The sequence below is a fragment of the Chlorocebus sabaeus genome, chromosome 20 (assembly GCF_047675955.1).
Source record: "Chlorocebus sabaeus isolate Y175 chromosome 20, mChlSab1.0.hap1, whole genome shotgun sequence".
Classification (NCBI taxonomy): domain Eukaryota; kingdom Metazoa; phylum Chordata; class Mammalia; order Primates; family Cercopithecidae; genus Chlorocebus; species Chlorocebus sabaeus.
This window is the reverse complement of record NC_132923.1, coordinates 52,717,515-52,742,590: the sequence shown is the minus strand read 5'-3', so window position 1 is coordinate 52,742,590 and position 25,076 is coordinate 52,717,515. Positions and strand designations below refer to the sequence as shown.

Sequence of the window (25,076 nt, the reverse complement as noted above, 5' to 3'; positions counted from 1 at the left end):
ATGATGATTTTTATAATTGATAGTCATAGATTCAGTGAAATAGGGTGGTGATATCTACCACTCTCACATCCACCTTCTGGTTCCCAGATACTTGTTTTTTATGGTTGAAGAAACACCATGTAATGGTTCCTGAGAAGTTTCTTTTGTATATGAGCTACAAGATTTCAGGACTTTTCAAATCTTGATCTTAGGTAATTTTTGAAATAACAATATTCACTAATAGTTTATTTTTAATGTTCTTGTACTAGCTATCATGAATTTTATGTATCTTTGTTATTGTTACTATTTTGTGTCAATTGCCAAGAGACTTAAACATCTTTTCTAACATGCTCATAATATCTTCATTAATTACATTATGAAACAACATGCCTATTCGTTATTTCTATTTGTAATTTTTCCTTTTTTCATAATTTAGTGTATTTGTTATACAAAATAACTTGAATTCACTTTTCTATATAGGAACATTTTTATTGATTTTATGTCTCATCTTTATAATCTGTTTCATATTTCATTATGTTTCTTCTAAATTTATCTTGTTTTTTTAATATATAAATTTGAAGATGAAAAAGGAGGTACTCCTCATATACATTCATATATTATACATATATATTCATATACATTATATATGTAACACATTCAAATCATGAGTCTGTCATTTTTTACTTTTTAATTGAAAAATCCCCAAGCTTCTTGCCAGTTGTAGCTAAAACTGTACATTACCACCTGAACTTTCCCTTATCCAGATCTCTAAAATGCCTGGCTCCACTCCATTAGCACCTGACATAATGGAAAGTGTGAAGAAGGGGAAGTTGGAGAGAAAAGAGAAAGCAATCTCAACCAATTGCTATTAAAATATCTTACTTTTGCAAATCTTACAAAAGCATGTGTTCTTGCAAACACAATGTTAGAATCTCTCCCAGGGTATTAGAAGGGTCGCCTGCACTTGAGAGGTCCTGAAATTTAAGTCTCTGAGTAGTTCCCTTGAAGGCCCTCAACTGATTTGAGGTAAGGGTGACCTCCTTCCCTAAATGTGTTGCATACCTCATAACTCCTCCAAAACAATTCTCTCCAGCACTCTTCAACCTCTCCCTCTGATGTAAATAGGCTAATGTTGGCAGATCTGGCTTTAAAATCTCGTTTCTGTAGGTGGTTTTGTGTTTTTCATTTGGGAAGGCTGGTCACTTGATGGAAAAATAAAAATAACCATGTTAATACAGATTGGTGTTTTAGCTGTCTGCTTAATTGCTTTCGGCCTTCAGTTTTCTCTTTGAAATCTTATACTCAATTGAGGAAGTGTTTCTCAGTTGAGGGTTTATGTGTTCTAAGTCCTATGATAGGTACCAGGAATGCAGAGATAAACAGATCCATTGTAAGCAGTCAAATGTAATAGAAGAATAATATGGCTAATATGCCATATATTAAGTCATAGTGTGTAAACTCCATTAAATCCAATATGAGAACAATTGTTTTCTTAAAAGTTATATGAGATTTTATAAAAGATTTTACCTTGCCATTATATAATTATGATTGAACTTACCAAATTAAATATAATGTAATATAATAGTTACTAGTATTTTTCCATTAAATTGTTAGTGAATTGAAATAACATTTTGGAATTATATGGGGGAACTTTGGAAGACTTAGTTTTTTCATGGGTTGTATAAATAGATTTATGAGAGAGGGAAAATGGGTATTAGTTTCTGATATGGCAGTTTATGTGAGAATTTTATAGTTTGATTTGTATAAATAAAATGATGTTATTGCATATTTCTAATACATTACACTTTTATTTGTATAAGAACCTAAAATTGTGTTTATCTTATATTGCCAAAATTTAAGGTAATGACAATAAAAGATTTTTCTGGTATGTATATGAAGCCTAAATGGCCCCATTCTGCCACCTTCTGGCTGACTTCATAGCTTATAATACTGTGAAGTAAGTGTCATGTAACTGTTCTGCCATGGTTGGCAGCAGACCATACATTTGGGGCCTGGGTGATTTCAAACAGTGTCAGTTTAAGCTATAATGTAGTTCTAGTGCCTCAGGCTCACATTTATTTTGTAGTTCTAAAATGTGTTAGAATTTATTGGAATAGGATACCACATAGTGATGTATGAGATTGTTTCTCCCAAAGTATGGAGTTGTAGTTAATTTTGACTTTTCTGCAATATTAAAGTTTCTTCAGATATTACTTGATATTAAAACTATATCAACTTTGTTAGCTATTTATCAGAATCACCATAAGAAAGTTACTTGAAGAGTGATATAGAAATGAAAGTTACTGAAATCAGCACCAGTTCCTTATAGAGAAGCTAATGTTGGGTTCAGTAATCACTTACCAGAGTTCTAAAACAAAGGAGAAACCATATGTACAACAGCAGAGTACTAACAAAATCTTAGTAATTTTAAACCTCTAGTTTCGTGACACTTCTATATATTGCCATTTATTTAAAAAAATTGGGAAGGCTTAAAACTTTTGGAAATGTAATTCATTTAAAATTGGTTTGATAAACTTCTTGGAGAGGGATAGAGAAAATAAAGTAGAACTCTATAGAATGTTGCAATTTGTGACCTTTTGCAACACACTTAACCTCTTTGTCCCTCTGGAAAATGGGATAATAATATCCAATGTAAAGGTAGATTGTTGTGAGGAATAAATGCCTTATTTACTTCATGTAAAACACTTAGAATGATACCTGACATATAATAAGTTAGCATTGTTATAGTCAATCTTACAACATTTAGAATATATTACATAGTCTAATACAAATGAATTCCAAAATATTCTAGGCAGTAAGCTTTGTATTTTCTTAACATTTTTACACTCAATAATATTAAATCAAAAGATAAATTGAAGACTGGAAATGCATAGCTCCCGAAAGTAGTGTAGAAATACATGTGATGTAGTGGGTCCTAATGAAGGGCCTCTATTTCTGTCTGTGACTCATCTTTTAGATACCTAAAGCTGTCTCATAAAAGAGCTATGGTATCTTGAAGAAATTAATCAATTCAAAAACATGTATTGAATGCATACTGTGTGATCATCATTGTGTTAGATTCTGGTAAGAAATGATTTGAGAAGCTCACACTACAATGTGGTCAGTACAATAATGTGGGTGTTAATATATTTTAGGAACTAGAAGAGAAGAAATAACATTGAACTAAACTTTGATTAACAAGTAGGAGTTAGCTAGGAGAAAGTCATCTTGCGTAAATGGAACTTCTATGCATGATTTTTGACTACTGGTTTACCTGAAGTTTTTTACATTTTTGTATTAGTACAACTTTACAGCCTTTCGTATCCAGAATGCTTTTTTACACATTACCTGAAGAGTGAGGTTGTCAGGTTATTATTTGAATGGTGAAAATTGGGTTTCTATCGTAGTAATTATGGGTGAAGGGGAAATATGTATTTTTTAAAACTGGACATTTGTAATGTTGCTGTCTATAGCCCCTACCTTCCCCTCCTTATGCTGTGCAGTCAGGGCAACTACACTGGCAGTCAAGTAAATGTCTGAGGTTCGAAGTTTGCCCTTATCAATGCTCTTGAGGTTCTCATGCTAGTGCAAGGAGTGACTATCCCATGCCCTGCACCATTTCTGTGGTGGTAGTGGTGGTTGAGGGGAGAAGTTTCATCTTCACATTTCAGGTATTTAGAAAGCCCATCTGTGGAGATTTAGTTATGGGACTACCTGGCCATAGTCTTGGCTAGGGCGTTAATAGATCAATGAAATTTTCTCATCAACACGAAAGGCCCTAAGTATTAAAGGGAGACAGTGCCCGCATCAACCATGACTAGGAGTTTCACATGTCCATATTTCATACATTTTAGGACTCTGGAAATACAATCCACTTTCCTCATCCCCATCACCTTATTACATTTAAGTCTTATGTTAATTTTCTATTATTGCTATGACAAAATACTATAAATGTAGTGGCTTAAAATAGCACCCATTTATTATCTCACTGTTCTGTAGGTCAGAATTCTGGCAGGCTCTCATCTGGAGTTTCTGAGGAAGAATTTACTTCTGCCATATTTCTGGCAGAATCCAGTACCTTATGGTTATAGGACTAAGGTCTCTGTTTCTTTGTTGACTGTCATCTAGGGGGCTCCCTTAGCTCTTAGAGCCCTCTCTCTGGTGCTTCTACTTTATCTCAGAGCCAGTAATGGTGTGTTGATCCTTTTCACACATGGAATCTCATGACATCTTGCCATGGCTCTCTTATTCTCCTAGCTGGACACGGTTCTCTGCTTTCAAGAGCAAATATTTTTAGATTGGGCCCACCTAAGTAATCCAGGAGAATCTATTTAGTCACTAATTAGTAGCCTTAATTACATTCACAAAGTCCAGTTAGGCATATATTGAAACATATCCACAGTTTCTAGGTAGTAGATGGAATTAATAGGGGGAGCATTCTGCTTATCAGAAATCCACTGAGAGTTTAGAAAGAAGAGGAAGGACAGACAGCCTATGACCTTTGGTATACATTTCAAGACTCAGTCACAATTAAGAGGAGGATCTACTTAATAGTTAAAGAAAATTTAAACCATCTTTCTTCCCTAATACAACCAGAAATATAAACTAGTTGTTAACAGATATGCATATGATTAAAATAAAATTTAGAAGGCAGTGATGTGTTTCAGGCTCATATTCAGCTATCTTTTTGAAATCTCCATTTGAATGTCTAGTAAGCATCTCAAATTTAATATGTCCAATAGAATGTTTTATTACAACACCCCTCCAGCCCCTTCCTTCCAAATGGGATAGTTCCCTTGACCCCTTCACGGGACTCACAAAGGGATTGATTTGTTTACTCAGCTTGCAGCTCTCAACCTCTCATGGGAAGGGGAGCATGCAGGTGAGTGGGTGCAGGGACTGAGACAAGTTCTTCTGGGCATCCACAGGAGTAGAATCCTGTGCAGTCCCATAGCAGCTTCCCAGGGGGTGGTGGGAAGCAGGGAGGGGCGGGGAACCTGTGACCTCCGGAGTCCTAGAGGGCATGTGTTACAATGTGCTCATTTAGCTTTGCCACCCACAGACAACTTAAGTGTTTTAACAGATCAATGGAGGATCAGGGTGACAGCCTTTTGCACCCGCCCTCTTGGTACCCGAGTACTTGTCTGGCATCCAGAAAGAATAAGGTCACATGAATGAATTGAAGGGTGGTGAATGTGGAGGATTTTATTGAGCAGTAGAAGTGGCTCTCAGCAGGATGGGGAGCTGGAAAGGGGATGGAGTGGGAAGGTGATCTTTCCCTGGAGTTCTGGCATCCCCTGATGAGCTCTTCTGTGAAGTCCCACTGTCAAGCTGTTCCTCTGAAGTCAAGCTGCTTCTCTTTTATGTCCTGCTGCTGCTTCTCTTCTCTTCTCTGCCACTCTACCACTCTGCTGGTGGAGCTTGTGGTTTTTATGGGCACAGGATGAGGAGGTGGGGCCAGCCAACGTGGTTTTGGAAAAGGCAAATTTGGGCAGGAAAACAGGAATACATGTTCTCACTTTGGACTGCAGGTCCAGGCTTGAGAATGTGGCCCTCTTTTGGGTCTGCCCTCTTCTACCCAGTATTTCCCTGCCTCCTGTCTATATCACTTCCTCACCCTTCCCCAACTTAATAATAACTGGCATCACTACTTACCCACATGCTCAAGCCAAAAAAATACAGGAATTATCTTTGATTACTTTTATTTTTAGCTTCAATGAATCATCAAATCTCCCTGTTTTTCAAAAATATATATGAAATCTGTCTATTTTTCTTTCCTACCACAACCTCAGTTCAGGTGTCCATCATCTCTTGCCTGGGCTTTTACAGTAGTCCTTAACTATTTTTTTGTGTTTCCATTCTTACCTTCCACCTACACAGAAAATCCCTGAATCCATTCTCCTTCTAGTAGTCATACTGTTTTTGCCTTATTCCTATTCATATAGGAATAGGGTATATATATCTGCTTGGTATACTCTTCTTCCATCTTTCTATAAGTTCCTATTTTCTTTATACTTCAGGTCTTGACAGCTGTGTATGTTACCTGAAATACATTATAGAAAATGTACATTTGTACATAAGATGAAGATAAATAGGGAGGAAGACCAAAGAGTAGAATTATCTGCTAAATTGAACAATCATAAGATAGTAATCTATCAAATAAAATCTTAAAATAGCTGTATGTGATTTAAGCTTATCATTAATAAGCATCCTAATTTTCCCCTGCTCCTTAAAATTACCTATACGACATTGAGCTAAAGCATTTCTTTGTTGGAAAGAAGAACAAAAATTGAAAACAAAAATACTTGTGTATTCAGCTCTGCAGGAGGGTTGCTCAACTGTGTCAGTATTAAATATCTATCTTTCCAGAAAAGAAGTATGAAGTTAATTTACCTGCTGGTATTACTAATAGTTTAATTAGATAAACAGCATGAGTTCAAAACAATTAATCATCTGCCATAAAAGTCTAATTATTCCTGGCACATTACTGAGCTATTTTACTGTGTCTGTGAGATAAATATGAATTTTGCTGGTTTTTTCTTTTTCTTATATTTGATAGCTATAGATAATACATATAGTTCTTATTTTCTGTTGGACTCTGACTTTTGAAAAGTTATTTTGCTAACACATTCAATTGACTATATTTACTATTTTCCTAACTTGATATTTACTACTTTATTTTCTAAGTACTTCCAGTGAATGTATTTTGTGTTTTGAAGAAAATATAATATTTCCTATATTTAAATCATAAAATTATTTTAAGGATTAATATGTACTTAGTAGGAATTTTTTATTTAAAGAAAGCCAATTAGCCACATTTTACATTTTGTAAAAAATAAAGAGGCTTTGCTCAGGATTGCTCAGATTCCAGTCTATTCCAGTCTAAAAAAAAATTCTTTCTTTCTTTCTTTTTTTTTTTTTTTTTTTGAGACGAAGTTTCACTGTTGTCACCCAGGCTGGAGTGCAATGGCGCGATCTCGACTCACTGTAACCTTCACCTCCCAGGTTCAAGCGATTCTCCTACCTCAGCCTCCTGAGTAGCTGGGATTACAGGCGCCCACCACCACGCCCAGCTAATTTTTGTATTTATAGTAGAGACTGGGTTCCACCATGTTGCTTAGAATTATTTCTGTAATGTATGCACCTTAGCTGCAAAAAAGCACAATTTAAAAAAAAAGATGTTTTAACATACAAGGTTTTTAGACAGTATAGGACACATAGAACTGACAGCTTTCATGTTGAAGAACAATATTGTCTTGATTTCACTGGAATTGTTCATTTGGGTCTATAGCATTCTATTGATTGCAGAAATTGTTATGGCATACCCACCACTTTCATGCTCAAATATTACAACAGAATAGTTTTTAAAAATCTTGTTTGAACAGTTTGGTTGTTTAAATAAATAATAGTCTTTAAATAAATAATAGGCATGTAGTTATTAATCAGATGTATTAATGTAGTACAGTTTACAAAGCAGTTTCATGTATATTCTCTTAGTTGAGCCACACACAAAACTAGTGATATAGTCAGGGAAGTTATTGATGATCTCGTTCAGCAGAAGAGGAAACAGAGATTATAGAGGTAACTGATTAGTTTAAAAAGTGGTATATCTGTCAGCATTATGTGTGTTCCTATTGCCCAGTTTTGCCCATGTAATTTTCTGTGATTATGGAAATGTTTGATGTTGGCACTGTCTAAAAGGTGGCCATTTAGCTACATATGGCTGTTGAACACTTGAAATCATGGCTCATGTGACTGAGGAACTAAATTTTTAATTTTATTTAGTTTTAATTTGCATAACCATGTGTCACTAGTGACTATAACATTGGACAGTGTACTATAGACTCAAACATATGAATAAAAGCAATTTGAATTCCTGTAAGAAAAATTAGAGAATATTTACCTTTCAAGTACAACATATGTTTTGAGCAATTGAATATTCTTACATTAGAATTGTGAGATTAAATAAATTTCCATTTATTTTTATATTGAATAATAATATCATTGTTTCCACATATGGTGTTAACTTAATGCTTAATATTCAGCACAATTATAAACTTTTTTAGTTTTCTTTGAGATATATATTACTATTATAATTTTAGGTATTCTGGTGGGTCCAAGGATAAAAAATATGGTGTGATTGTGAAAATTTGTTTATATAATTGAAAATATATCCATTTGCCAAGTGTGAATCAATTTCATATTAATAATGGCACCATACTTGATAGTAGTAATCATGAAATTTTGTATAAAATTACATTTTTAAAAGAAATGTATGCATGTAACTTTTTGTCTCATAAAGTACTGTGACAAAAGTACTACAACTTTACTGTGGATTTACTTAGAGAAATGTATGTTAATTTTATACTGAGATTAAGGTGAAGCATATTGAAAGTCAAACTTTATCTTTTACATTTTTTATTTCTAAATCTATTATTAAATTATTAAAATCAGAAGTGATGAGATTAGATTCTAGTTCCAGTTAAGATGGAGTAAGTAAATGCACATCACTATATTCCTCCCACTGATTATGCCAGAAAAAAAGATTCTGAACAGAATACATAAAGTAGCTGTGGAAAGACTTTGAAAAGTAAATATAGCAGGAAGATCGGAAAGGGAAACCAAAACTTGAAAGGAGACAAATACAGTAGTGAATTTCCTACTTTTAAGAATTTCTTCCTACATCCTCCAGCTTAGACTCAAGGCAGTCCAAATTCCAGAACTGTACAGTGGATTCAGACAGAAAATACTCCAAGAGAAACTCTTTCTCTAATGAGAGACCCTGTAAGGAAATCCCCGGTGACAAGGAAAAAAATGAATGAAATTCCATTTGTTTATTTGTTTTCTGGTCCTGCTTTGAGACAAGATACACTCCTATAGCTGCTCTCCTGTGTCAGTGGCAATAGCAACAGTGACCAAACGAGTACCTCAAATTATGAGAAAGAATGGAAACGACCCAGAAAAGAGTCAGTGAATTAGAACTGAAGATCAGAAGAAATTGTCTATTGTAAACAACAGAAAAACATTTGTTTAATAAAGGGAAAAGAGCCTTAAGAATCTGTAGAACAATATAAAAATGTCTGACCCTATAGGTCTTTGAAATCACAGTAGGAGAGGAAAGAGATTGCTGCAGAAATTTTTTAAAAATTGAATATGTAATGGCTGAAAACTTCTCAAATTTGACAACTGACATAAATTTACAGATTGAAGAAGCTTAGTGAATGCCACGAAAACCACATACAAAGATATAGCCAAATTACTGGAAACCAAAGAGATAATTCATCAACAGCAGTGCTGCTTTAAAAGAAATGCTAAGGAAAGTTATTTAAACAGAAAAGAAGTGATACCAAAGAGAAACTTGGAACTTCATGAAGGAAGGAAAAGCAACAAAAATAATACATATCTGGATAAATATAATAGATTGTTTTTTCTCCTCTTAAGTTCATTAAGATATGTATAATGGTAGAAATAAAAAGTTACAATATTGTCTGCTGGGGTTTCCAATGTATGTAGGTTGGAAACAACTAACAGTATGAAGGAGACAAATTTAAAGAACCAAATGTCTGTAAGGTTTATAAATTACCCTTGAAGTGATAAAATTTTAATTCTAGCCATGTGTGGTGGCTCACACCTGTAATCCCAGCACTTTTGGAGGCCGAGGCAGGCAGGTCACTTGATGTCGGGAGTTTGAGACCAGCCTGACCAACATGGAGAAACCCCCTCTTTACTAAAAATACAAAATTAGCCGGGCATTGGTGGTGTATGCCTGAAATCCCAGCTACTCAGGAGCTGAGGCAGGAGAATTGGTTGAACCCGGGAGGCAGAGGTTGCAGTGAGCCAAGATGGCACCACTGCACTCCAGCCTGGGCAACAAGAGCAAAACTCCATCTCGAAAAATAATAATAATAATAATTCTAAGTAGACTTTGAAAAATGAAGTACATATATTGAAATCTCTAGAACAACATCAACAAAAGGGAAAGGAACTGTGCAAATATGCAGATGTTCAAGTAATTCAAAAGAAGGCAGAGAATGAGAAATGGGAATGAAAAACAGAGAGAAGAGACTTCATTTTCAGCACTGACATATAAAGAACCTAGAATTTGCCACTAGCATTCTTACAAGATAAAGCTAAAAAACTGAGAATCAGTGTTTTCTTCCCCCACCCCCATTAGAGAACTGAGATTGCAGGGCAACCACTAGCCTGAAATCTGGAGAGAAAAGCAAATCCAGAGATGGCAGAGATCTGCTTACCTAGAGCCAAAGCCACTGGAGCCATAAATTGGCGGGAACATTTAAATGATAGTTTCGACAAATTGCTGGAGGCTGAGTGTGGACTAACATGGGAGTGTGACACCTCTGGGAGCAGCAGTCTTAGGGAGGCCCCCACACTTTCATGGGTTTTGCTTCCAGGTATTTTATCAGGTATTGGGGGAACCAGCCCCCGATATTTCAACGTAGGTTCTTTTCTGTTTTCCCTAAGTGTCGGTCGGTCTGAGAAATAAAGGGAAAGAGTACAAAAGAGAGAAATTTTAAAGCTGGGTGTCCGGGGGAGACATCATATGTCAGCAGGTTCCATGATGCCCCCCAAGCCACAAAACCAGCAAGTTTTTATTATGGATTTCAGAAGGGAGGGAGTGTACAAATAGGGTGTGGGTCTAGGAGATCACATGCCTCACAGGGCAATAAAATATCACAAGGCAAATGGGGGCAGAGTTAGATCACAGGACCAGGGTGAAATTAGATTTGTATGAAGTTTCATGTCCCACTGGGCATGCATTGTGATTGATAACATCTTATCAGGAGACAGGGTTTGAGACCAGACAACTGGTCGGATTAAAATTTACTAGGCAGGAATTTCCTCATCCTAATTGGCCTGGGGGCACTACAGGAGACTGGGGCTTATTTCATCCCTTATCTGCAACCATGAAAGACAGATATTCCTAGAGTGGCCATTTTAGAGACCTCCCCCTAGGAATGCATTCTCTTTCTCAGGGCTGTTCCTTGCTGAGAAAAAGAATTCATCAATAGAAAAAGAGGGAATCCTCCCTAACTCATTTTATGAGGCCAACATCATCCTGATACCAAAGCCTGGCAGAGACACAACAAAAAAAGAGAATTTTAGACCAATATCCCTGATGAACATCGATGCAAAAATCCTCAATAAAATACTGGCAAACCGGATTCAGCAGCACATCAAAAAGCTTATCCACCATGATCAAGTGGGCTTCATCCCTGGGATGCAAGGCTGGTTCAACATTCGCAAATCAATAAACATAATCCAGCATATAAACAGAACCAAAGACAAGAACCACATCATTATCTCAATAGATGCAGAAAAGGCTTTTGACAAAATTCAACAGCCCTTCATGCTAAAAACGCTCAATAAATTCGGTATTGATGGAACGTACCTCAAAATAATAAGAGCTATTTATGACAAACCCACAGCCAATATCATAATGAATGGGCAAAAACTGGAAAAATTCCCTTTGAAAACTGGCACAAGACAGGGATGCCCTCTCTCACCACTCCTATTCAACATAGTGTTGGAAGTTCTGGCTAGGGCAATCAGGCAAGAGAAAGAAATCAAGGGGATTCAGTTAGGAAAAGAAGAAGTCAAATTGTCCCTGTTTGCAGACGACATGATTGTATATTTAGAAAACCCCATTGTCTCAGCCCAAAATCTCCTTAAGCTGATCAGCAACTTCAGCAAAGTCTCAGGATACAAAATTAATGTGCAAAAATCACAAGCATTCTTATACACCAGTGACAGTCAAACAGAGAGCCAAATCAGGAATGAACTTCCATTCACAATTGCTTCAAAGAGAATAAAATACCTAGGAATCCAACTTACAAGGGATGTAAAGGACCTCTTCAAGGAGAACTACAAACCACTGCTCAGTGAAATCAAAGAGGACACAAACAAATGGAAGAACATACCATGCTCATGGATAGGAAGAATCAATATCGTGAAAATGGCCATACTGCCCAAGGTAATTTATAGATTCAATGCCATCCCCATCAAGCTACCAATGAGCTTCTTCACAGAATTGGAAAAAACTGCTTTAAAGTTCATATGGAACCAAAAAAGAGCCCGCATCTCCAAGACAATCCTAAGTCAAAAGAACAAAGCTGGAGGCATCACGCTACCTGACTTCAAACTATACTACAAGGCTACAGTAACCAAAACAGCATGGTACTGGTACCAAAACAGAGATATAGACCAATGGAACAGAACAGAGTCCTCAGAAATAATACCACATATCTACAGCCATCTGATCTTTGACAAACCTGAGAGAAACAAGAAATGGGGAAAGGATTCCCTATTTAATAAATGGTGCTGGGAAAACTGGCTAGCCATAAGTAGAAAGCTGAAACTGGATCCTTTCCTTACTCCTTATACGAAAATTAATTCAAGATGGATTAGAGACTTAAATGTTAGACCTAATACCATAAAAATCCTAGAGGAAAACCTAGGTAGTACCATTCAGGACATAGGCATGGGCAAACACTTCATGTCTAAAACACCAAAAGCAACGGCAACAAAAGCCAAAATTGACAAATGGGATCTCATCAAACTAAAGAGCTTCTGCACAGCAAAAGAAACTACCATCAGAGTGAGCAGGCAACCTACAGAATGGGAGAAAATTTTTGCAATCTACTCATCTGACAAAGGGCTAATATCCAGAACCTACAAAGAACTCAAACAAATTTACAAGAAAAAAACAAACAACCCCATCCAAAAGTGGGCAAAGGATATGAACAGACATTTCTCAAAAGAAGACATTCATACAGCCAACAGACACATGAAAAAATGCTCATCATCACTGGCCATCAGAGAAATGCAAATCAAAACCACAATGAGATACCATCTCACACCAGTTAGAATGGCGATCATTCAAAAGTCAGGAAACAACAGGTGCTGGAGAGGATGTGGAGAAATAGGAACACTTTTACACTGTTGGTGGGAGTGTAAACTAGTTCAACCATTATGGAAAACAGTATGGCGATTCCTCAAGGATCTAGAACTAGATGTACCATATGACCCAGCCATCCCATTACTGGGTATATACCCAAAGGATTATAAATTATGCTGCTATAAGGACACATGCACACGTATGTTTATTGCAGCACTATTCACAATAGCAAAGACTTGGAATCAACCCAAATGTCCATCAGTGACAGATTGGATTAAGAAAATGTGGCACATATACACCATGGAATACTATGCAGCCATAAAAAAGGATGAGTTTGTGTCCTTTGTAGGGACATGGATGCAGCTGGAAACCATCATTCTTAGCAAACTATCACAAGAACAGAAAACCAAACACCGCATGTTCTCACTCGTAGGTGGGAACTGAACAATAAGATCACTTGGACTCGGGAAGGGGAACATCACACACCGGGGCCTATCATGGGGAGGGGGGAGGGGGGAGGGATTGCTTTGGGAGTTATACCTGATGTAAATGACGAGTTGATGGGTGCAGCACACCAACATGGCACAAGTATACATATGTAGCAAACCTGCACATTGTGCACATGTACCCTACAACTTGAAGTTTAATAATAATAAATAAATTTAAAAAAAAAAAAAAAAAAAAAAAAAAAAAAGAAAAAGAATTCAGCAATATTTCTCCTATTTGCTTTTGTAAGAAGAGAAATATGACTCTGCTCTGCCCGGCCCCTCAGGCAGTCAGGCCCAATGGTTATCTCCCTTGTTCCCTGAACATCCCTGTTATCCTGTTCTTTTTTCAAGGTGCCCAGATTTCATATCGTTTAAACACACATGCTTTATGAACACTTTGTGCAGTTAATGCAATCATCACAGGGTCCTGAGGCGACATCCAGCCTCAGCTTACGAAGATGATGGGATTAAGAAATTAAAGTAAAGACAGGCATAGGAAATCACAAGAGTATTGATTGGGGAAGTGATAAATGTCCATGAAATTTTCACAATTTATGTTCAGAGATTGTAGTAAAGACAGGCATAAGAAATTATAAAAGTATTAATTTGGGGAACTAATAAATGTCCATGAAATCTGTCATGGCCTCAGCAGGTCCCTCTGTTTGGGGTCCCTGACTTCCCGCAAAAATCAGGTACTTCATATTCTCATGAAGATCCTGGAAAAGGTCTCCTTGTAGTTTTTGCAGAGGGAGGAAGGGTAATCATTATGAAATACACCCAGAGTATTCTCCAACAAAGGTCTACTCTTTAGGGGAAAATATATTATTAGACCCCTGTCCTGGTTTGGGGAGGGGATTTCTCCCACTTCAGCTCCCTCTAGCCTTCCTGTGTCACTTTCAGTGGGGGAGAATGTATACCACTGGAGAAATGCCCATGAAGATCACAGCTCAGAGAAAATAGGCAAAGTAAAAAATGAAGGTTTAATCCTAAAATTATAAACTGTTTTTCGTTCCCTATACCTTACTATCATAATGACAGAGCTCTGGTATAATAACAATGCATTTCAGCTGGAAGAGCTGAAAGGATGGACTCTTTTCTGAGGACAAGTACTGAGACAAGCTCAAAGTCAATGGATGAGACAAACATGAGGATACTAGAGGAACTTGAAGTTTCTGACATCTATAGCAGACATTAAACACAGCTTACCTCTTGGCCAGATTAATAAATCCACATCATAAGTTTACCTTTGTTCTTATTACTCAGTGCAACAGGGTGAAATTTCAACAACAACAAAAAAAATTAGAAGGCACACCTACAGGCAAGAAAAAACAGTCTGTTGAGATAAAGCAAGAATCAGAACCAGACTCAGATGTTACAGATATGCAAATTATCAGCTAAGGAATATAAAATAACCATGATAAATATGTTAATGGCCCTAATGGAAAAAGTAGACATCATGTAAGAGAGTGGAGCAAAATATTTTAAAAGTTGAAAGAAAAAAAATACCCACTGACCTATAATTACATATCTGTGAAGTTAACCTTCAAAACTGAAGGACAAATAAAATAAATACCTTCTCAAACAAATACTAAGGTTATTCATTGCCAACAGACCTGAAACTCATATCTACATAAAGAAAGGAAAATAATGATAAAAGAAAAAAAAATGAAGGTAAAATAAGAATCTTTTATTTTTCTTATTCCTCATTAATCTAAAAGAAACTGTTTAAAGTAACAGTAGGTACAACGTACTGGGTGATAATGAAACAGGAAGTTTTCCCTGACACCTTTGTGGTGGGGGCGGGGGGGAACTGGAGTGCTGGTGCTGGAGGTAGTTGGCTGCTTTGGCCAGCTTCACTTGGCATCACTTGGCTTCACTCGCTCAGATCTGCTGCACTCTACCCCTTGCAGGAGGGGGAGCACAGCTGAGCCAGTGCAGGAGCCAAGACGAGTGCTTCTGGACACTGGCAGGAGCCAAACTCCATGCGGGCCATGGCAGCATCTAGTGAGGGAGTACCTGCAACCCTTCAAAGCCCACATTTAACAAATCTTTTAAGATAGTAATCATGCAAAGTATGTTCTTAGACCATAGTGGAATTAAACTAGGAATCAGTAACAGGAAGAAAGCTGGAAATTAGTTAAAGAACATATTTCTAAATAACACATGGGTTGAAGAAGCCTCCAGAAAAATTTTTAAATATTTTAAGCTAAATGATAATCAGAGTACAGTTTATCAAATTTTTTGCAATTTAGTAAAAGCAGTGCTTAGGGGAAAATTTATAGCCTTAAATGCAGATTCTAGAAAAGAAGAAAGATCTAAAATCAGTAACAAAAAGTTCTACCTTAGAAAACTAGAGAAACAAGAGCAATTTAAGCCCAATGCAAGCAAAAGAAAAGAAATAATAAAAATTAGAGCAGAAATTATTGAAATGGAAATCAATAAAGTCAACAAAACTAAAAGTTATTTGAAAAAAAATAAAATTGATAAAATTCTAGCCAAGGTAAGGAAGAATAAAAGAAGATAGAAATTACCAATATCAGAAATGAAAGCTGGATCTTCACTGAAGCATCCTTGGGCATTAAAAAGATAAAGGAATACTATGAAAAACTTTATGCCCCAAAATTTGATAAATGAAATGGACCAATTCTACAAACTATCAAAACTTACAAAGTGTCAATGTATCTGAATACTTCTATAGATTTTATAAATTGAATGAATTATTTAAAAATTATAATTAATAATTTAATATAATATAATTAATATTATAATTAATATAATATAATTAATAATCAGGACCAGATGAAGTCATTGGTGAAATATATGAAATAAATATCAATTCTAAGATAACAAACAACCCAATGAAAAGTAGACAAAAATCTGCACAGCCATCTTATTAAAGATATAGATGTCAAATAAGCATATGAAAATATATTCAATATTATTTGTCAAATTGCAAATTAAAAACAATGAGATACCACTGTACACTTAGTAGAATGGCTAAAACCACACACACACACACGCACACTCACACTCTGACTGCCAATGTGACAAGATGCAGAGCAACATAAACTCTTTTTCATTGCTGGTGGTAACAAAAATGGCACAACCACTTTGGAAGACAGTTTGGCAATTTGTTGAAAATCAAGTATAGTTTTACCACACAATCTAGCAATCACACTTGTAGGTATTTAACCGATTTAAAAAAAATATCCACACGAAAACCTGCACATGAAAACTGCACATTATAGCTTCATTCATAATTGCCAGAAACTGGGAGCAACCAAAATGTCCTTCAGTAGGTGAATGGATAAACAAACTGTGATATATCCATTGATATGGCTAGGCTTTGTTTCACCATTCAAATCTCATCATGAATTGTAATCCCCATAATCGCCACGTGTCAAAGGAGAAACCAGGTGGAGGTAATTGAATCATGGAGGTGGTTTTCCCCATGCTGTACTCATGAAAGTGAGTTCTCACGAAATCTGATCTTTTTATTAGGGGCTCTTCCCCGATTTGCTTGGCACTTCTCCTTCCTGCCGCCTTGTGAAGAAGGTGCCTTGCTTCCTTTTCACCTTCTGCGGTGATTGTAAGTTTCCTGAGGCCTTCCCAGCCATGCTGAACTGAGTCAATCAAACCCGTTTCCTCTATAAATTACGCAGTCTCGAACAGTTCTTTATAGCAGCATTAAAACAGACTAATACATTCATATGATCAAATATTTTCAAATTATATAAAAGAGTTATAAAGCCATGAAAAGACATGGATAAATTTTAAATACATTTTACTAAGTGATAAAAACACTGAAAAGTCTGTATACTTTATGATTGCAATTATATGACATTCTGGAAAAGGCAAAACTCAGCAATGGTAAAAAAATATATCATTGGGTGCCAAGGTTCAGGGAAACACAAGGGATTAATTAGGCTTGTAAAATTATTGGATACATGGCATTATGCATTTGTCCAAACCCACAGCGTTTACAGCACAAAGAGCAAGTCTTAATGTATACAAACTTTAAAAAACCTCATTTAGAAGGTTGATGGATCTCAGGATGAAATGCAGGAGATGCAAAAATAATCTAACTGTAGTACAAATGTATGAAACAACCTACTGAAGCAAATGGAGACAAAATGTGTTGACTTAAGTTACCTTGAAAATAAGTGAAGTCTGTAAGACTGGAGGCAAAGGAGTACTGTACTCTAGTTGATAAAGTTGTTTTCCATGGGAATAAAGTTGTTAACCTACCTACCAGGTTAACAATTTGATATTTCTATATGTATATACTGAAATTGAACAAGTAAATAAGTTGATGGTGGGTGGTGGGAGCCAGGTTTCTCTCTATGGGAGTAGGATTTACAGATAAGCAAGGGGAGGCAGCTAGAAGAAATCGTGTAGTAATGCATTAGAGCTGGAAACCAGAATGAACTTATGCTTTGCTTATAGACACAGTTAATTATGGAAATACTTATAGATAAGGGAATATGCAAATGTTAGTATACACATATATTTCCTTGCTCTCAGAAAAGAGGGCCTAGAAGCAATAACACCCCAGTGGATGAATGTACCCACTTCCCAGATCTTGATTTCTAAGACCATTCTCCAATAAAAGGAACTAAGGCTCCTTGGAGAAATGCCTGATTCTAGGGCTGGGGCAGGAAATACACAAAGTGAGCATGGGGCATCTTGTAGTGCTAGAAAGTAAGGAAGTGCTCAAACACATACACATGTATGTATGCATGCACACATACACAATGATGGAGGCATATCAAAGGGACATAGGAGAAAATTGATGGAAATTCCCATGATCAAAGTGGAATAATTTGACCAACAAAATAAATAATGTAATGTTGTATAAATGCCACAGGTATTAAAAGAGTACTAAGGGGATGTTAGAAACAACTTTATTCACACAAAGTTGACAACTTAGACCATTTCTTGAAATTGACCATTTGAAATGACCATTTCTTGAAAGTTGAAATAGACTATTTCTTGAAAGACACAAACTACCAGTATTCATTCGAGATGAAATTGATAACTCAATAATACTATGTCTATTGAAGACATTGTATTAGTATTTGTAATCTTCAAAAAAAAACCAAAAACCAAAAAACAAAAAAAAAAACACTGTCCCAGATAGTTCTGGGAAAACTACAAAACATTTAAGGAAGAAATACCAATTCTCACAGTTTCTTCTGGAAAAATATAAGACAGAATACTTCTCAACTTATTTTATGAAGCCAATCTTTTTTTTTTTTTTTTTTTTTTTTTTTTGAGACGGAGTCTCGCTCTGTCGCCCAGGCTGGAGTGCAGTGGCGCAATCTCGGCTCACTGCAAGCTCCGCCTCCCGGGTTCACGCCATTCTCCTACCTCAGCCTCCCGAGTAGCTGGGACTACAGGCGCCCGCCACTGCGCCCGGCTAATTTTTTTTTTCTATTTTTTAGTAGAGACGGGGTTTCACCATGGTCTCGATCTCCTGACCTTGTGATCCGCCCGCCTCGGCCTCCCAAAGTGCTGGGATTACAGGCGTGAGCCACCGTGCCCGGCCATGAAGCCAATCTTAACCTGCTACCAAAATCATGCAAAGATGGCACATGAAAATAAAACTACCAAACAATATATCTTTATGAACACAAACAGAAAAATCCTCAATAAAATATTAGTAAGTTGAATCCAGCAATATATACAAGGAATATTACACCAAGACCAAAAGGTGTTCATTCTGATAATTCAAGGTTGGTTCAATATTTGAAAATTAATCTGTGCAACCCACCACATTAGTAGACTAAAAAGGTAAAACCACATGGTTTTATCAACAAGTGCTGAAAACGCATTAAGTAAAATTCAGCATCCTTCTAAGATAACTCTCCGCTAACCCAGGAATAAAAAGAAAAATCTCAATAAGGGGCATCTACACAACAGTGTCTACAGCTAACATTGTAGTAGTTAATGATGAAAAACTGAATGCTTTCTTCCTAAGACTTGGAATAAGGCAAGGATGTTCACTCTTACCACTCTTGTTCAACACTGCACTGTAATTCTTGACCAATGCATTAAGACAAGACAAATAAATAAAAGGCATACAGATTAGAAATAAATAAACAGTTTCTGTTGAAAGATGACATGACTGCCTACATAGAAAATTCCAAGAAATCTACAAAAAGAAAGTCTCCTAAAACTGAGTTTAGCAAAAGTAATATATAAAAATAATATATAGTAGCAATGCACAGTATATTAGGTTGGTACAAAAGTAATAGAAGTTTTTGCCATTCAAAGTAATGGTGAAAACCACAATTACTTGTGCACCAATCTAACAAAACATTGTTTAGTGTAATGTTGTTTTTTTATAAAATAATTTTGTAAAAGAGTCCATCAAGATATTGTATAGAAAATGTACACTAGGGTAATATATATACACTTCATAAAAATAGAATACATCTTGGCAGTTGCTTAGTCTATTACCACCATGTACAGTGTATTGACATTTAACATTTATGTTAATTTGAACATACGAGATTTTTAATAAAACAAACCTGTCCCACTGGTATCTTTAAAAATTGTTTTAATTGACAGGAAAATAAAAAAAAATTCTGGAATGTAAAAGTTATGAACATAACTGGATGAAAGTTTATATTAAAATGTTAAAGTTCCATGCCATGAACAACTGTCATGAGGGCAAAGCAATTTTTTTAAATTTTTATCATAAGTAGTTCAGCTGATCTCACAAAATCACTGATCAAACAAGACTTCTAGTAACTGTACTATACTTTTATAAATGAGTGGTGTTTTTCTCCTTAAAATGAAAATAGGTAACTCCTATTAAAATGTATCAATACTTACAAAAATCTCCATAAGTTATTTTATAAACTTTGATCAAAATACTTAGTAACTAATTTTATGATTCTAAAAATAGTCAAATGCTCAAAAATTCTATTTGACTTTGAATCAGTTGTTTTTGTTTTTTGTTGTTTGGTTTGGTTTTCAGAAAAATGATCTTAGGTACTACACAACTAAAAACCTGATATGTCCTGTTAGATGTTCAGAATAATCTTTGGGAAATAATTGCTCCAATGTAATAAATAAAATAATAAGGGACTTTTCCAGACCATACTTCAAGATATGACCATGGTGGGATCATGAAAACACCTCAGAAGTACCAAGGAAGGCACACAAAACAGAGTGTAGCACCATTTTCAAGTTGCCAAGATTGCAACTGTTCAAGAGACGGTAATCTGAAATGGGGCTTGATTGCCATGATTAATGTGGCTTAAATATGTGGAATAGGCTTTGGAGAGTTCCTTAGTATGGATAGGCAGACACAGCTGTATAAACTATAAAGGTGGTCTGATACTCAGTGGTCCCATTGGCACTGTAGGATGAGGCTCAGACCCTCATGTGGTAGGTCTCTGCTTCTCATAGTGGTTGTGTTGTATACACCCCTCCTTTTCATCCCTCAAGGCAAAAGGGACAGTCTGTTCCTCATCTACCATGAGAAAAGTTGTCCTGGGATGCATCACTCCATCCTGCATGTGTGTAACCAGCCGGATTAAAACTTGATTGGTGGCTATTCCACATGGGAGGGAGATGAGTTTGTATTCCAAAGCATATGGACTCAAGGCACATTCCAAATCATTGGGTGGACAGTTCTTGAGGCAGAACCCTGAAACAGGATCACGTTGGTAGTTGGGTGGACAGGGTGTACTGATGCACTGGTAACTTCCTCTCATTTTGATAACTTCCAAAGGTATTCTTACACTCATGCTGGCAGGCATCTGTATTTTCACATTCATCAGTATCCATGCAGGGTCTTCCAACTCCTTGAGACCGATAACCTCTTGGGCATACACAACAATAGCTGCCTCTTGTATTCTCACATATCTGGTTATATCTGCACTGGTGGGTCCCATCTTTACATTCATCAATATCAAGACAGGTTTCATTTTCTGCCTTGGTCATTCCATTTGGACAAAGATCAATGCACTTAAAGCCACCATGGGTGTTCTTACAGTGTTGATCTGGTCTGCATACATTCTGTCTGCACTCGTTCACGTCTATGCATTTTCTGCCTTTGAGCTGATACCCAGGTTCACATCCGCAGTGGAAACTTCCTATGGCATTGAAACAGAGCTGGTGACAGGGGCTAGATTCTTGACATTCATTAGTATCTTGACAACTCAGCCCATCAGATGTTCTTCAAAAGCCAGTTCCACAATGGGACATGCAGCGATAGGATCCAATCATATTGTCACAGTCCTGACCAGCGTGGCAGGTGTGCCTACCCAAAGCGCACTCATCAGTATCTTGACAAGTTCTTCCATCTACAGCCATGGTGGGGCCTTTAGGGCAGGGGCAGTAGTAGGTCCACATGGCATTGAGGCAAGTATGGGAGCAGGGATTCCCTGCTGCACATTCATCCTCATCAGCACAAAAAGGTCCAACTGAGTCTAAGGTAAACCCAGAGGGGCACTGATTACTGCGATCTCCTTTGGATATTGAAGCATGAATTTCAAAACCCAGTGTCTCTTCTAACTGGTTATAGTCAGATTCCACAGAGGATGCATGAAGTGTTTCAACCAAGAAAGGCATTTTTCCCCGGGTCTGATCATAGAAAACGGTGTGGTTCCATGTGTATGGGATGCTGATGCAATCAATGGTGAACAGCGGGGTTGAGTAGGCATACAGCTGTCCAGGACCTGTTTGAATGTAGTCCTCTGTGTAATCCATGAGTGAGAACATGAGGTGTTTTGTTTTCTGTCCTTGCGATAGTTTGCTCAGAATGATGGTTTCCAGCTGCATCCATGTCCCTACAAAGGACATGAACTCAGCCTTTTTTATGGCTGCATAGTATTCCATGGTGTATATGTGCCACATTTTCTTAATCTAGTCTATCACTGATGGACATTTGGGTTGGTTCCAAGTCTTTGCTATTGTGAATAGTGCTGCAATAAACATACATGTGCATGTGTCTTTATAGCAGCATGATTTATAATCCTTTGGGTATATACCCAGTAATGGGATGGCAGGGTCAAATGGTATTTCTAGTTCTAGATCCTTGAGGAATTGCCACACTGTCTTCCACAATGGTCAAACTAGTTTACAGTACCACCAACAGTGTAAAAGTGTTCCTATTTCTATTTCTCCACATCCTCTCCAGCACCTGTTGTTTCCTGGCTTTTTAATGATTGCCATTCTAACTGGTGTGAGATGGTATCTCATTGTGGTTTTGATTTGCATTTCTCTGATGACCAGTGATGATGAGCATTTTTTCATGCGTCTGTTGGCTGCATAAATGTCTTCTTTTGAGAAGTGTCTGTTCATATCCTTCACCCACTTTTTGATGGGGTTGTTTGTTTTTTTCTTGTAAATATGTTTGAGTTCTTTGTAGATTCTGGATATTAGCCCTTTGTCAGATGAGTAGATTGCAAAAATTTTCTCCCATTCTGTAGGTTGCTTGCTCACTCTGATGGTAGTTTCTTTTGCTGTGCAGAAGCTCTTTAGTTTAATTAGATCCCATTTGTCAATTTTGGCTTTTGTTTCCATTGCTTTTGGTGTTTTAGACATGAAGTCCTTGCCCATGTCTATGTCCTGAATGATATTGTCTAGGTTTTCTTCTAGGGATTTTATGATTTTATGTCTAACATTTAAGTGTTTAATCCATCTTAACTTAATTTTTGTATAAGGTGTAAGGAAGGGATCCAGTTTCAGCTTTCTACATATGGCTAGCCTGTTTTCCCATCACCATATTTAAATAGGGAATCCTTTCCCCATTTCTCATTTTTGTCAGATTTGTCAAAGATCAGATGGTTGTAGATGTGTGGTATTATTTCTGAAGACTCTCTTCTGTTCCATTGGTCTATATCTCTGTTTTGGTACCAGTACCATGCTGTTTTGATTACTGTACTCTTGTAGTATAGTTTGAAGTCTGGTCGTGTGATGCCTCCAGCTTTGTTCTTTTGGCTTTGTTCTTCGCAATGCAGGCTCTTTTTTGGTTCCATATGAACTTTAAAGTAGTTTTTTTCCAATTCTGTGAAGAAAGGCATTGGTAGCTTAATGGGGATGGCATTGAATCTATAAATTACCTTGGGCAGTATGGCCATTTTCATGATATTGATTCTTCCAATCTATGAGCATGGAATGTTCTTCCATTTGTTTGTGTCCTCTTATTTTGTTTAGCACTGGTTTGTAGTTCTTGAAGACGTCCTTCACATCCCTGGTAAGTTGGATTCCTAGGTATTTTATTCTCTTTGAAGCAATTGTGAATGGGAGTTCAATCATGATTTGGCTCTCTCTTTGTCTGTTATTGCTGTATAAGAATGCTTGTGATTTTTGCACACTGATTTTGTATCCCAAGACTTTGCTGAAGTTGCTTATCAGCTTAAGGAGATTCTGGGCTGAGACGATGGGGTTTTCTAAATATACAGTCATATCATCTGCAAACAGGGACAATTTGACTTACTCTTTTCCTAATTGAATACCCTTTATTTCTTTCTCCTGCTTGATTGCCCTGGCCAGAACTTCCAACACTGTGTTGAATAGGAGTGGTGAGAGAGGGCGTCCCTGTCTTGTGCCAGTTTTCAAAGGGAATGCTTCCAGTTTTTGCCCATTCAGTATGACATTGACTGTGGGTTTGTCATAAATAGCTCTTATTATTTTGAGATACATCCCATCAATACCGAATTTAATTGAGAGTTTTTAGCATGAAGGGCTGTTGAACTTTGTCAAAGGCCTTTTCTGCATCTATTGAGATAATCATGTGGTTTTTGTCTTTGGTTGTTTATGTGCTGGATTACGTTTATTGATCTGCGTGTGTTGAACCAGCCTTGCATCCCAGGGATGAAGCCCACTTGTTCATGGTGGATAAGCTTTTTGATGTGCTACTGGATTTGGTTTGCCAGTATTTTATTGAGGATTTTTGCGTCGATATTCATCAGGGATATTGGGCTAAAATTCTCCTTTTTTGTTGTGTCTCTGCCAGGCTTTGGTATCAGGGTGATGTTGGCCTCATAAAATGAGTTAGAGAGGATTCCTTCTTTTTCTATTGATTGGAATAGTTTCAGCAGGAATGATACCAGCTCCTCCTTGTACCTCAGGTAGAATTTGGCTTTGAATTCCTTTTTGGTTGGTAGGCTATTAATTATTGCCTCAATTTCAGAGCCTGTTTTTGGTCTATTCAGGGATTCAACTTCTTCCTGGTTTAGTCTTGAGAGAGTGTAAATGTCCAGAAAATTATCCATTTCTTCTAGGTTTTCTAGTTTATTTGCATAGAGGTGTTTATAGTATTCTCTATTGGTAGTTTGTATTTCCGTGGGGTCAGTGGTGATATCCCCTTTATCATTTTTTATTGCATCTATTTGATTCTTCTCTCTTTTCTTCTTTATTAGTCTTGCTAGTGGTCTGTCAATTTTGTTGATCTTTTCAAAAAATCAGCTCCTGGATTCACTTATTTTTTTTTTGAAGGGTTTTTTATGTCTGTATCTCCTTCAGTTCTCCTCTGATCTTAGTTATTTCTTGCCTTCTGCTAGCTTTTGAATGTGTTTGCTCTTGCTTCTCTAGTTCTTTTAATTGTGATGTTAGGGTGTCAATTTTAGATCTTTCCTGCTTTCTCTTGTGGGCATTTAGTGCTATAAATTTCCCTCTACACACTGCTTTAAATGTGTCCCAGAGATTCTGGTATGTTGTATCTTTGTTCTCAT

At 36.7% G+C, this 25,076-nt stretch overlaps 1 protein-coding gene and 1 pseudogene across 4 annotated transcripts in view; one reads left to right on the top strand and one right to left on the bottom strand.

The window, feature by feature from the left end:
- Positions 1–25,076, top strand: part of PRKACB (protein kinase cAMP-activated catalytic subunit beta) — a 167,825-nt gene that overhangs the window by 46,709 nt on the left and 96,040 nt on the right. The window lies entirely within an intron of this gene.
- Positions 20,596–22,251, bottom strand: LOC103224539 (hemicentin-1 pseudogene; annotated as a pseudogene).